We start from the raw sequence: 16000 nt of genomic DNA on the forward strand, positions 1-16000 counted from the left end.
GTTTTTTTACTTCTTTTTAAAATGAAAATAAATCTAGTAGTATTTCCATAACATAGTTCCATTTATAAATTTAATTAACAATTTAAATAACTTTAATGGATCTCATAATGATTAACAATGTTATTGGATTTAAGTTTTAATAATTAACCAAACTGAGTAATGTGTAGATACATGTATTATAGTCATGTGTCAATCAGTCTTTTTCACTTTATTAACTAAAACTCATTGATTGTAAAATGTATCAAAGTAAATAAATAAAAAAGATTGCGGAATAAGGTAAAATGAACATAATCCAGTTTAACCCCTAGAAGAGTCAAGCTAGCGCGTTTACTACTAAAATACCCCATGTCGTCCCGCGTCGATACTTCCAATGCCTCGCCTAGTATGAAAATACTGGGTTTGAAATTTCGAGCGATTGCCAAGTCCACGGTCATGTGTAAGGCTACACACATGTGCAGTCCACATTTGGAGTATTGCTGTCACCTCTGGTCTGGTGCACCCCAGTATCAGTTCGAAACATTTCACCGTGGGGGGCGCAGTGCTGCTCGAATTGACGGGGACCCAGCGCTCTATGTCTTGGCGTTGCGGTTTTTATCTGGTTTGTGGTATATTTATATACCATCCGGATGTTTAGCGTTCCTCCACAGTGCGGTTTTCAAGGTACTTTCTTCCACGTACAACCAAGTTGTGGAGTGAATGAACTTCACTGTGCGGTGTTTGTTTGATCTTTGCGGTGACATGGGCACCTTCAAAAAAGCGCGTACAATTTTTCTAAAAGGCTGGCAACGCTCCTCTGGTGTTGCAATACAATGTGGGCGGCGGTGATCACTTTAAATCAGGTGTCTGACCTATGGCTGACTGATTAATAGTTAATTCGAAAAAACAGGGACTCATATTTTCTTTTCGTCAATGACTGATCGATAGATATTCGTCTTATTTATTCTCAAATAAAAACTGTCATATTAAAGAAAATAGACAAAGTTGATAATATAGAAACACAAAAACTATAAAGATAAATGGACTGAATTCAATTTACTGTTCAAAGTTCTTATTTACACAAATGTCGTTTTAGGTCTAGTTTAAATTGATTTGTTTGATATCACAGTTTTGGGTTGGGTGACCGGAAATTTAACCCTCACGTCGCCTTAATACACAGTGGACCCCGAGGACAGATATCTCCTTCACATTAATTCGCGGGTCATGAAATGCGAACATTTTTATACCGGTCAAAGGTTAGGGTGTTATTGAAAGGTTTTGTTTGTGAGGTTCGCAACTTTTATATAAAATTATAGGAATGGTATACCCTTGCTATGACAGAGATATCTGTTGCTTTATTATAGTATAAATATTATTGTGGTCCCAACCTATATTTTGAGCTTGACAATATATTGATAACTTTAGAATTATGATCCTCATTATATATGGAGTAATTGCAGCCTTTATAAACATGTTATGTAAAAATATTTTTTTACATTATGACATTTTTTTATGGAAAAGGAGGACAAACGAGCGTACGAATCACCTAGAGTTACGTGATCACTGCCATCCCCATTCTCTTGTAATGTCAGAGGTATCACAGGAGCGTTGTCGGCCTTTAATTAAATGCCGGAAGTGATGCTGCGATTCACAATAACATATTTAAATTGTAATTATTAAGACAAAGACAGAAACTATATGTTGAGATTATTATCTCACTTTTTGGAAAAATCTGCACAAAAAAGATTTAATACGCGCTATTTTAAATAATATTAAAACCACTAACCAAAGTATCTTTATCAACGAACACACAATATCCTTTGATGTTTGTATCAGCAAATCGTTTACAAGTGAATCACTATTGAAAAGTAGCTTTCACTGGTGCTTTCAATCAAATTGTGTTTGACCAGAAAATTTTACGAATACAATTTTAAAAAGTATGTTAACTGCACCAAAAATACCGATATTGATAAGAATTATAGGATAAAGTTACGGTTATTGGAAAACTCGTTAAAGCAATTATGTACGTATGTTTTAAGCATACAGGTTTATTTTACCAAAATATTTGCGGGGCTATAAAGACTTGGGTAAAATGGAGGCCTAGCCAGCAATTGTTCGAATTTATTTGCCCGCACTTATGTTCATAATTGGAACAACACAATAATATTATGTTTAAGTTTCTGTTGTGTTGTTCCAAAACTTATTTATTCATTTTAAATTGGCATTGAAGATTTGGAATAATTATTTCAAAATTTTGCAGGAGTTTCAGGCAAACCATTTAATATATTCTTCTTTAAATTTAAAATTAACTAAATTCATTTACTGCAAAGTCAAACAAAATTTTGACGAACTGTAATTATTTGTTCACTTAATAACATTGTATAATGTCTAACTACTGATTTACTATTTCTTGTAAATTAAACCACAGAAAAAACGCTTTACTTGAATTTGAAAGTAAATAATTTTTTTTAGTTTATTACTGGTAAAGATATGTATGGCTACTAGTTAAAATTTTAGTAACAGTAATGTCTCGTCATGAACATAATTAGATCAATTAAAAAATTAAAACAAATTTTATAATAATTAACCTGGATAGTTTAAGCCTGCCTGCACCGTTGCAGTAGCCGATGTGATACTACAGGGCATGGATATTGTTATACCAAGCCCTATAGTACCGATTAGGGGCAGATCGCAGCCCGGTTCGATGCGTCAGTTAAAGCAGCATCTGACTGCAAAATTCTAAAGAGGAAATATAACCTTGCCTCCAGATTTCCAGTTATCCTTTCCAGTTACCCAACTGGAACATCTAAGTTCTGTTCGTTGTCGAAAGTTGCACTTAGTAATAAGTTACTTAAGAGTTAAGAGCCAGCCGTCTCTGCCGTTGCTGCAGACCCAAACGGCAAAAGAGAAAGCCGATCGATCGAATTGGAAGCAAAAAGAGCAAACATACATGTCTGAAGTACAGTTCCGAAAGAAAACTATTCGGAGAGCTCTCGTTTCGTAAGGAAGTCGAGCAAGCCGAATGGCATTTCTCAAATCGTGCTTAGAACGTGTGTCCCTGAGTTGACGCCAGTGCTAACGCGTTTTGTCTATCCCAAAAATAGAAAACAGACAGTTCAGATCCAGCAAACTATAGGCCTATAGCTATTATCTTCCTGCTCTCCAAAATCACGAAGAGCATAATGAACCGCCGGCTCTTCGTATACCTGTAGGGCACCAGTTGATCAACGACCGACAATACGGCTTTCGCCATGGTCGGCCGGCAGGTGAACTTCTGGTATACCTAAACCATAGATGGGTGGCGGCTATCGAAAGCAAGGGAGAAGGCCTGGCAGTTAACCTGGATAAAGCGAAGACCTTTGAGCGTGTATGGTACAAGGCGCTTCTCTCAAAACTTCCATTAGCTCTTCAAGCTTGTCCACATTCTACCGGTCTACAAAGAACAAGTGCAGCCACATATGGAATATTGCTGTCATCTCTGATATGAGCATGATCCAATTGACCACTTGCAATGCCGAGCAGCTCCAATTGTCGGGGTGTACTCTATAAAGTCATTACATAATTCTGTATGAAAAACTCTTCAGTTTGCAAGAGATCACATAGTTGAAAGTAAACACTTCTACCCATTCTTCTGAAATAGCAGAGGAATCCCGGAACCTTGTCGAATTTAACTACCATAAGACCCAAGTTTGCGCGTTTACCACAAAAAAAAAAACAATTGTCGTATCACCGCTCTTCAACAACACTTCCCTAAAAGGCTCACCCAGTATCGGAATACTGGGTCTTGAAATCTCGTGCAATTGCCAATTCCGAGATCATCTGGATGGCAAACTGAAATTGGCATCTAAGAAGCTGCGCGTCATAAATAGAGCACGGCAATACTTTCTAGCCCTCTACATAGCGCAGGTCCTGCAGGCAGCACATATTATGGAGTATTGCTGTCATCTCTGTTCTGGCGCACCCCATTATCAGCTGAACCAATTGACCGCTTGCAATGCAGACCTGCTTGAATTCTCGGGGACCCAGTGCCCTGTGAACGGCTGGATCACTTGGCGTTGCGTACAGACGTCGCTTCAATGTGTGTCTTTTACCGCATTTATCAATGTTCCGAAGTGGTGTTTTACCTGATTCCTGCCGCCAAATTCCACCTTGGCACGACACGCCACAAATTAGGATATCAACCCCACAATCTTAATCAAATTTATGAAAACTTAATATACGTTCACAAAAATCGTTAACTTTTTGCTCTTAATAGTGATTTTCATTATTATAACACTAGATATAAGGGATTTCTTGTAACTAATTCTAGTAGGCTTCATAAGATACAAAATAGCTTTAAGGGTTAATGTATACACTTTTATAATAAAGTCCCAGCCACTGTTCACGCATTATCTATAAATAAATTTAAATGTTTTATAAAAAAAATGCCACTGTTGTAACCAGTGGCAACCACAGCTGAATATATAAGTGATCGGATAGCCTGGGACTAGATTATGATTATTTTATAGCAATAGCAATGAAAGTACAATATTGTATATTTTTATTAAAAAGAGCGCAAAAAAAGAATGCTGGGAGAGTTTCTTGAGCTGCTTCTTCCGAAGCGGTAGTAGTATGGTGGTCCACCACAGAACGGTTTTAAAGGAAATTTCTTCCACGTACCACAAAGCTGTCGAATGATCTTCCTAGCAAACAAGGTTTTCGGGACGACACCTTGGGAACCTTAAAAAAAAGCGAAAGCATCTTCCTGAACGGCTGGCAGTACTCCTGTGATTCCTCTGGTATGGGCGGCGGTGATCACTTAACACCAGGTGACACGTACGCTCGTTTGTCCTCCTTTTCCATAAAAAAAGTCATCAAAGCCGTTCCAATGCTCTTCCCACTTTAGTAATATAAGAGTATGATTGTCAAGCTTAGAAATCAACATAAAAAATTATCAAAGTATCCCAATCAATTACATGGTCTTTTTATTTAATGCCCGAGGTTAGAAAGAGCATGTTAATTCTTCGTAACGTTGTTAACCAAAAATCTTAAAGAACATTAAGTTCCAATTTGGCGTTTGTATGTTAAAAAGAGATTACAAATAATAATATATTTATAAGTAGTTTTTTTTTATTATAGTGGTCGTCAGGTTATTGCAAGACAATTAGATAATAATTAGCTGATGAAACCTCAATATTAGAAACTTTGCGTGCAGCTTTACCCTCCAGCTAAAATAATAAATTGTGAAATTTTTGTATGGTGTGAATACGTTGATTGTTGTGAATCAAATTACGATACGGATCGCGAAATGCAAGCCAGTGAAAATAATATGATCCATCACATTTGCCTATTTCAATTTAGGGCAATTTTATTCAGAACTCACCATGATCGACAGAGCATTGAGTTTCATGAAATAAAGATTCACGTCTATTTCGTTCCTGTTCTATTGATTTTATTTGCTGGCTATACCAGAACACAAAATTAATTCTTGCTCAAATTGCTCTCGCTCTTCAGTTTCTGCAACTAATTCCTCGGAATTTAATAATTCTATCTGACTTTGCAATTCATCGAATTTAAAAAACAAATTTCCTAATCTACCGAACTTCAAAGAAAGCTAAGCAAATTCGACAGTTGTAAATGTAGATTGCTTTGTTATTTTATCTTAATAATTTATAATTTAGTAATTTGACATTTAATTGAGATTCGTTTTGTAAACAACATTTTCATATCAGAATTAATATTCTGAGTTTCACCTTTACTTGCCATTTTTAGCAATTTTATGTTTTTTAGCAAATTATATTGAAGGAATGAATGAATATGAAAAAAAAGGTAAATCAATATTAATTCACGTTCCTCACTCGACGATATTCAACAAAGCTTATCAGGTCAGCCAAAGTGCGGGTAACGCACGCACCTGCTCTGGTTACCACCGTTAGGTATGCGTAACTAGTCTGGAATTATTCGGCAAGAACCTTTAAGTATTAACGAATGAACCAGCACGATTCTAAATTATTTGTGTTAAAGCTATTTGTAAACGTTAATTACTTATATAAGCTTGAATTACGTTAAATTAAAGAAATCCGAAAGGTTTTATAATAAAAAACAGATTAAGGTACTTTGAAAATAGTTATCGTTAATTTTACTAATACGTAAAAGTTTATTACATAAGTGGTGTTCTACTTAATAATGGAAAATGTGATGAATTTTAGGTTAATATATTGATACTTAGAATTATATGAAAAATAACCAAGGCACTTAGCTGATGAGTGATGAACTATACTGCAAGGTGATGTTTTAGCTGCGTCACTGCTTGGCGATGTTCAATATCTGTATATGCCACTATTTTACAAATATAAGAATCAAATCATTTATCAACCTCTTTTACATTGTAACGGATTGGTCTCTTATTAATTTTTAAGATGGTTGACTGACCATTCACGTGTTCAATATTTTATTAAGATTAATTATTTCTTTAAATTTCAGCTATATTTATACTTATGTTTGGATGAGTGCTGTCTTAACGTTACGTTTAAACCAAGCCTGCACTCCAATTTTTCTAGCTAAACTCAGAATTAGAGATTTCCTTTGTTTATGTAGCCTTGATGAGGGAAATGTGGATAATTTGTTCTTCAGTTGTCCATTATTCCAATCTTCTTTGTACAATTACATACCTACTGAAATTCCCCGTCCAACCTCCTTTAAATGTCTCCCTAGTTTTCACTCCTTTTATAAATACATTGTATAAATATATTAAAACAAATAAGATTAAGTTGTAAATATCATTAAGTATTTATATTTAATAATTTAAATAATTTTATCTGTGTATGTCCTTTATAGTCAACAGCATGTATATTATTTGTTTCGGATATTAGTGGAAAAAAACCTTGTCTAATCTTAACACCGATCATTACCGTTAAACTTAGGTACCACATAAGTACTCAAAACTTGGTAGCCTACCTTAACGTGATACTGGCAAAACTGTGGTGTATTTTCCAGAGAAGTTACAGTAGGAAGAATAGAATAGAATAGAAATATAATGAGATTGTTTAAAACAATTATTACAATTGACCTGGATAGTTTAATATCGACAGTAGGTACGAATATATATTGTACTAGCTGACCCGATAGACGATATTATGTACATCCATACTATAATATTATAAATGTGAATGAAGGTTGTTTGTTACGCTTTCACGCCTAAACCACCAAACCGATTTTGATAAAATTTAAAAAACAAAAATAGAGCAGAGCTTGAAAAAGGACATAGGCTACCTTTTATTGCAAAAAAATAAATGGAGGGGATGTAAAAAGGGATGGCAGTTTGCATGGAAATTCGTTACTATCGAAGATAAAACCCTGAAACTTTGTATTTAGGCACTTTATAAGAAATAATTTATAATTTTGTTCGAGCATTTTTGAAACTTTGACCTACAAGGTGATGAAATAGGAGATTAAAGTTCACAGTGAAATACTATTAAAGAGACACTGTGAGTCCACAATGACAAGTCATATGCGCTGAATCATAGAAGAGCGCTGCCAGCAGCGGAAAGAGCAGTTTGTATGTGTATTATTTGAAAAGTATCTTAAAAAATAAAAAATAAATTGCCCAAAGTTACCCATTCAACGCGGACGAAGTCGCGGGTAAGAGCTAGTAATAAATAAAATACTGTTTTTTTATGAATTTGTCAATAATATTTCATAACATCAAAAATTATTTCGTAAAATATGCTCACTGTTGTTGTATTGAAATTGTTTCACAGCAGAACTGTCAAACCGTGCGTCAATAAATTCTCTCATAGAAAATATGTCCATACAAAAGATATAATGGAAATAAAAATAATTATGGGTCCCAAATCGAAATAAAAACTATCCTATGACTCAAGTTGGACTTAAATGCATTCCATGAATTAATCAACATTAGAATCCGTTTATTAGTTTAGGAGGTCACTGGGAACAAACATAAGGACACTGGATTTATACATATAAAGATTAACAGAGAGTAACAATACAACAGAGAGTAATTTAATTATTTTAAAATAAAATAAAATAAATAATAAACACCTTTAAATTATTTTTCATTACAATTATGATTATCTAAGTATAGTGACTAGTGACTATCTCAACGGATACTCCATAGGGAGTGCCGCTTGCGCCTCTCTCTCCCCAAGAGAAGGTCGCCTTCGATGAAGGCTTAGAGGGCACCTGCCCAAAGCCAACTGCAGGTGGTGTTTAGTGCGTAGGCACCTAGGTTTTCACGTGAGTCCCACATAACCAACGCAGACTCAGGCTGCATTGGTATGCATGAGCATGCACCACCTCCCTCCCGTCGTTATCCCGGAGGGTGGCCCTTTCCCTTGTTTGGGCGCAAAAAAAAAACTAGTGACTTTGACAGGCGTTAACGGTATTTTTTTTTACGTAAATTTTAAGTTCAGGTATTTTAACGAAGCGATTGTAATTTGTTTTAAACGATATGTTTGAGTTGTTTAACGTAATATAAAATAATATATCTGCTTCACTCGCGCGACTCATGCATTAGTTGTAACGTGTTAGCAAAGAGCAACAATCCACTTCCTATATATGTGAACTACCTCGCAGGTGATTTTGGCGTTTATCCAGAAAATAAAGTTCCTGCATCCAGACTTAACAAGTAAAATAGACTGACACACGTTACAGAAATGTTTAATGGCGCTTGTGTTATCATCTTTAAAAAGTAACTAGCTGACCCAGCAAACGTTGTATTGCCTTATTGTAAAGTTATAAAAAAAAAAAAATTTTTGGAGTGTAAAAATAGATGCAACCTATTCTCAGCCATACCAAATATATCGTACTACAATAATTATTGTATTCAATTGCCCTCTTGCAACCCTACAGCGGATTTGTGGATGGAACAGAATAAAATAAAATTCAGCCGTTTCGGAGGAGTTTGGTAACAAACACCGGGACACGAGAATTTTATATTTTAGATATGTTTTACCATTCACTGTCCGTCACCTCGGAAAAGTTGAGCTTTACTGAGAAGAAGTGGCAAGAAACTCACTGCCACTCTTTTAAATTAATATTAATAACAGCTTCATTATTTTATTTTAGATATATTAGGAACGTGATGAAATAAAATATGTACTCAAACGTTTCAACTTATACAGTGAAAAAATAAAATATATTTAAAAAAAATTAACAGATGAAATTGCTAATATAAAATTAACTTGTTTTATTATTTATGTAACAATTTTTATAATCTTCATAAATAAGTGGAGAAGTCTCACAAAAGTCATAAACTACATACCAAAATACTTTTTTGCTTACTGTTGCTCCATCTATTTTTTAAATGTCTGTTTTTTGCTTTACATTGCTTGGCACAGTTTTATATTTCTGTATTATCAGAGCGTTTGTAGATTTTTCTTTCTTTGTTTTTACAAAAGCTTATCAAGCTATTTAACAGAATACTAACTTACACGACTAAAAATAGAAATAATCACAAAATAATTCCTATAAATTAATTCACTTAAATTTTAATGAAAATTTTGTATAACTCAATTTTAAAATTAAAGTAGGTTAGTGCTATGTACTGAATAAAAATAGAATCATTGACATAGGAGGCGGAAGAATAACAGAAAACTGAACTGCAGTATTTTCGTTTGGTCAGTAATGATTTTGGCCCCCTAGACCAGAATTGCATTAATGCTGGATTAAAGAGTGAATGCATATAAAATATGTTAGTATAATTTATTTACATTAAATAATAAATGCATGAGAAACTAATTGCGGGTAACTTACTAGTCGCATATGAAAATAGTAAGAGAGTAGGTTTTACAAGAAATTGAAGGGATCGAAAATGAAATGATACTTAACACAAATTAAAATATAACAAACAATATAAAAAAGCTTAATAAGAACTCATTTATTTTAATATGACATTGAAATTTATAAACAATAAAAGTAAAAAACTTAAAAAAATATTTTATAATTAGAATAATTATTATTGGTCTCTGCTGCGTTCCAACTAGATAGCGCAGGCATAGCTGTAATGAGTGGCCTCGTATACTACGCCCGTAGGCGTACTCGAGCCAGTCTCGTGTGGTCTCGTAGCGAACAACGTGTCACAATGTAATGTTCTGTCAAACGTTTAATTAATTTCAATGTAATATAACACGAACCGTATGTTATAACATTAGAAAGATGACATTGAGTGTCAAGGTGCCGCACACAAGCATCTAATAGTTGCCGTAATAAAAAAATTTATTGTTCTTAGATAGTGCGGTATCATAGATATCTACAAGCTATTTAAGTATAAGAGTCTCGTAATAATCAACCCACTCAATGACTGTTATTTTTAGGAGGAGGATAAACGAGCAAACGGGTGATGTGATGATGTGATCACCGCAGACCATACTCTCTAGTAACACCAGAGGAATCACATAAACCTTGGAGACATTTTACAGTACAAAAAGAATAAAAAACATGTTCTACTAGTCTAAGTGTTAGCATTTAGCACAATGTATAAAATACGAAAAAAGTTGAATAATCAAGAGATAAGAATCAAATTTTACCAATGTGAAGGTGCCAGCTGCTTTATATCGAAGCTAGGAGCTATTTCACATATTAAAATAATCAAAAGCCAGCTATTTTTAGTCATAATTTTTTTTAGAGTGATGTTACTTATCGATACACTTAATAATATCAAGTCGATTCCGAATATTTTTTTATTATGTTGGGTTCTATGTCACTTTTATAAAGTTTCAACGCTCATGGTCTACAGTATTTATGGAGTACGATTGACACAATAAAACTCCTTAAAACCGGGGAAAACTTACAAACTAAAAGTTGTTCAAAGTTAAAATATCTGTTTAATTCACTTAAATACATTTTGGGACGGAAAATGAGAACGAGCTTCTATATTGCTTTTTATTCGAGTTTGTTCTAATTTTATTGTGTCTTTAACTGTCTTCAACATATTTTAACTACTCTAAAGTTTACTTTTACTGTGGTATTAGCTATGTTCATTGCTTATTGTTTTTTTAGTGGCTTACATTCGAAAAATGTATATTTTCATCATTATGTTGTCTGCTGCTTATTGGACATCACATGAACAATTTACGGTTTAATATGATTAATATTACAATTTTATTTATAATTTTGTGTGCCTCAATAAGGGGTTAGATAAAAAGAACAAAAAATTACAAAAGAAATAAAAAATATTGCTTTTTATGAATTATGAAAATGGGAAAAATATCACTTTTTGCTTCAATAACTTAGTTTCAAATCGATTGATATTTTGCGAATAAGACCTTAATTAAAAGTGTGCTGTGGTAATATCTTATTATAATTTATTTTGGGCTATTTTAATTAGAGCATTACAACTTACTTTTATAAGAGATAAGGGCTAACTTTCAAGTATGTTAAGTAATATATATCCCAACATATTGGATACTTACTAATGTGTCTGCTAGTTAGTGCGATGCAGCAAGTTTGTGCAAGCCGTAAGATTGTTAAGTTACTTATTGTTGAGAAAAGCTTGCCTACACCAAGCGATAGTAACAAGTAAGTTTGCAAAATGCTATTCTGTTAATTCATGGCTACGAAATAGCCATCAAGATTTGAAACATCGTTTTCTTCCCTAAATTTACAAATGAAATAAAATACTATATTTTACTATCATTCACCACTAACGTATTAGCCCATTTGTCTTTTTTACTACTGATTAATCTACCTACCCACTTAATACTCATTTGTTTGAGATAGATAATGTACTGTCCCTCACCTAGTAGTATCCTAGTTGTAGTTGAAAGAAGATCCTTCTACGATTTCTAGTTCTATTCCGATCAGTTGAACTCTTTATCTTACATCTCTGGGTAATGCTGGTTCGAATAAATGTCTTAAATATTTTTCTTATATAATATGTTAATAATATTATTGGTCTCAATTACTTCTTAAAACTTAAGCTAAGTTCCATTGACGTCCGCCAAAATCGGTTCAGCCGTATAGGAGATTAGACGTAAATTATAAATGAAATTTGGCGTATCTTTCTTTCTTTTATGAAAATAAGGTACGAGACGTGCAGGACGTCCAGCTTATGGTAATGCAGTGCAGCTCAAGATTATTGAAATACCCAAAAATTCTGAGCGGCAGTACAACTGCGCACGTCACCTTGAGATTTAAGATGTCAAGTCTCATTTGCCCAGTAATTCCATTAGCTGCAGTGCCTTTCAAACTGAAACACAGTAATGCTTACACATTACTGCTTCACGGCAGAAATATGTATACGGCGTTGTATGTAAGTTTAGCTGTTATTCTTATAGTACAAGTAGACACTTCAGTTTTATTTATATCATCTAGAGATATTTCTATTATAAGCTTTTATTTAAATTTATAATTACATTTGTTAATATAGTTATAAAGTTTGTCAAAACATTTTGCAGATACCCTTTTAAGTAAGTGAACGCTCCAACAGCTCTAAGTCTCTTAAATCCTAATGGAAAATGAATTGATAGGATTCAGAGCTAGTCTTTACAATGATGGATGGATGCTTTTGACATCACATGAACAATTTACGGCTAAAAGTGTGATTAAGTATACAATTTTAATTAAATTCACTCAAATAAATTCTCAAAAAACATACTTCGAATCTGTTTATACAAAAATCAATTACTGTTTGAAAAAAACTCAGAAACGACTCAACCAATTTCATTTTTTTAAATTGTTTCGTGTGCCTCAATATGGGTGTGGTTTTAAAACCTATTCTTTAAGAATGGAAAATTACAAAATAAATCAACAATGGAGATTTTTATGAAAATGGGATGAAAATTAACTTTGTGAGTTAATAAAAATAGAAATCGATTGAGATTTTGCAAAAAATAATTTGATGTTTTTTTTTTTTTTATGGAATAGGAGGACAAACGAGCGTACGTGTTAAGTGATCACCGCCGCCCACATTCTCTTGCAACACCAGAGGAATCACAAGAGCGTTGCCGGCCTTTAAGGAAGGTGTACGCGCTTTTTTTGAAGGTACCTATGTCGTATTGTCCCGGAAACACCGCACAAGGAAGCTCATTCCATAGCTTTGTAGTACGAGGGAGAAAGCTCCTGGAAAACCGCACTGTAGAGGACCGCCACACATCCAGATGGTGGGGATGAAATCCTAACTTGTAGCGTGTCGTGCGAAGGTGGAATTCGGCGGCAGGAATCAGATAAAACAGCTCTTCGGAACACTCCCCGTGATAGATGCGGTAGAAGACACAGAATGAAGCGACGTCTCTACGATGTTAATAAATTGTTGTAATCATAACGTGTGGGACGCATTTGCACAGGATTCCGGCTACATTATGGATACCACAACGGCGCCTATTTCTGCCGTGAAGCAGTAATGTGTATAGCATTACTGTGTTTCGGTCTGAAGGTCGCCGTAGCTAGTGAAATTACTGGGCAAATGAGACTTAACATCCTATGTCTCAAGGTGACGAGCGCAGTTGTATTGCCGCTCAGTATTTTTCTGCCTTTCAAGAATCCTGATCGGCACTGCATTGTAATGGGCAGGGCGTTTCAATTACCATCAACTGAACGTCCTGCTCGTCTCGTCCCTTATTTTTATAAAAAAAAAAAACCACTATGATATCACAGCTTGTAATATAGTAAACATTACAAGCGCTGATACCCATCAATTTCATATTATATTCCGATTTACGGTAGTTTGGTCAAACAAAACTCCTCTGTTATCCTGACATCCTGGTTTATCGGGAGCTTGTCAGGTGCTGTCTGAGCAGTTTTTTCTTTCCCAAATGAAAACTTATAGTGGCACATTCAGCACTTTATTTGGTTGGATATTGAATGAGACTGAGCTGTCACATTTGATTATGTATCAACCGCTCGTTTGATTCAAGTGGGCTCGAATTTACCAAGGGAAACTCGAGAGGAGACCTCTTTTTCCCCATTAATTCATATAATGAAATACTTGTGCAATTATTCCCAGAAAAAAATGTTTTTTTATAATATTTCACATCTAATTTACAGCCTACATGAATGTGGTTGTTCTTGTATTAATATTAATTCTAGTCGATTCATCCAATAAAATTAATATTATACAGCTAAAAACTTTATTAAAAAATACTAGTACTGATTTTAAAACTGAAAATACTTTTACAAGCTATTTCTGAATTGAGAAAAGTAGCAGTTTTCAATGAAATACTTAAGAATTACGTGTCTCACAAATAAAAATTTGCTTTTCTCAAATGTCTATTAACTAAGTTCGTACTTAAGTATACTAGGGAACTTCTAACTTGTTTGGTTACTTATAATAAAAAACGAAGAAAATCGGCTTAAAACAACTTTTAAGCTAATAATTATCTATAATGAAGGTTTAAAGTTGATATTTTTTGCAAGTTCTTATCTATTTTACACTTCGTAACTTTCCGGTTACCATTTCATTTGTGGTATTCGTAACCAGTTCAACAGCTCCAAATGATACATTTTATATAGAAATGCTTGATTTTTTGATAAAAAACTCAAAAATGCTGTCTTTATAACTGGAGGAGATCTCTCAATTAATCATAGGTACCATAAGATCATTTTTTTCTAAATAATGAAAATGATTTTACACAAAATAAAGAGTGGAAATAAGAGGATGTAAAATGTTTTAAAATCATATAGTCGTGTCGAGAACCTCCTACTTGAAGTCAGAAAGTTAAAATTTGTTATTCGTTTATAAATTATATTTTTTGGGTACCGCTTACAATATGCATAGTCAAAGACAGTTTCTCTCCGTAAAGATTTCATAGCTTATAATAATGCATAAACTCCAACCATATTTCGCGACAGATACCTTACAATCTTCTTCGCATAAATGCTTTGTCGTTAAAATTGATATCACTTTGTGTTTCACTATGAAACATGCTCCACTTAAGGATGGGTTTGCTAAAATTAAATTTCGCTTGTCTACGTCGCGAAATATGGCGGTGCTCTAGAAAGTTGGCAATTTACAATTCATGGACTTTGAACTACTGCACTATAAAGTTCGAATCTATATGCAATGATCTATAAACATTACATCGCGAAATAGTTGAAGGAGACGGAAAAATACTTGCGTTGACTTTTAAAATGTGGTTTCTTCTGTGGCTTTGTAGAAACATAAAATAATTCAAGAGTTAACTTATTTCAATTCTGAAGTTCAGTCGTACTTTTTTATTCTTGCGAGATATAGCATCATTACGCAGTAACCTTATAAATAGTCCAGGAGGAATCGGCGCAAGAGTACCGAAAACTATTCCACCAATTTTTTTATGGGATCCTCTTGAAATTGCCCTATTTATTTTCCTTGCTTAGACACTATCATGCACACAGCATGGTACATGTATAAAAAAATTGTTATTTATTATTTTTCTTAACATTTAAACGCGTACCAATACTTTATTATTAATAATAATAATAATAATAGTCTTTATTAAAAGGTATATACCCAATATAATGTATGTTACTTAAAAATTAAATAAAAATAAAAATTAATAATTAAAAAGTGCCGCTGGTAATATGCTTATCATAATTAACATTTTGTCGTCACTCTTAATGCAAATTGGTCGTACCTGTTTGGTACCTGTCGTATCAGGGCTATTTTTTGTTCGCCTCTCTGTGCACTGAGTGCCACTGCATGAAAATGGAATAGTTGAAATCCTCCGCCAATGTACTGAGAATCTCGTTACTAGAAGTACGAAGACGACTCCAAAGTTATTTACATAATATAACTGTGATTCCAAAAAATGTTGAAACCCCATTATATCTTATCATTGTTATGAGCCCATTTCATCACAGTCACTTTGTATAAAATTATATAATCGTAATATACGGGACTTATCTGATAACAAAACCACGCAGAATCGTTTATTATTATAACAAAGAAAGGTTGAATACAATATTTTTACATCGCGGTACCCGTTAAACCGCTTTATTGATTCGCGATTTCATTCCATCCGATACGGTTACACAACTTTAGTGCTAAAATTTATATTTCTGTCTGAATACAAGATATTTTCAGCCGTAAAATAATTTTACGACTTCTAAC

Source organism: Leptidea sinapis, chromosome 11 (assembly GCF_905404315.1).
Source record: "Leptidea sinapis chromosome 11, ilLepSina1.1, whole genome shotgun sequence".
NCBI classification, from domain to species: Eukaryota; Metazoa; Arthropoda; class Insecta; order Lepidoptera; family Pieridae; genus Leptidea; species Leptidea sinapis.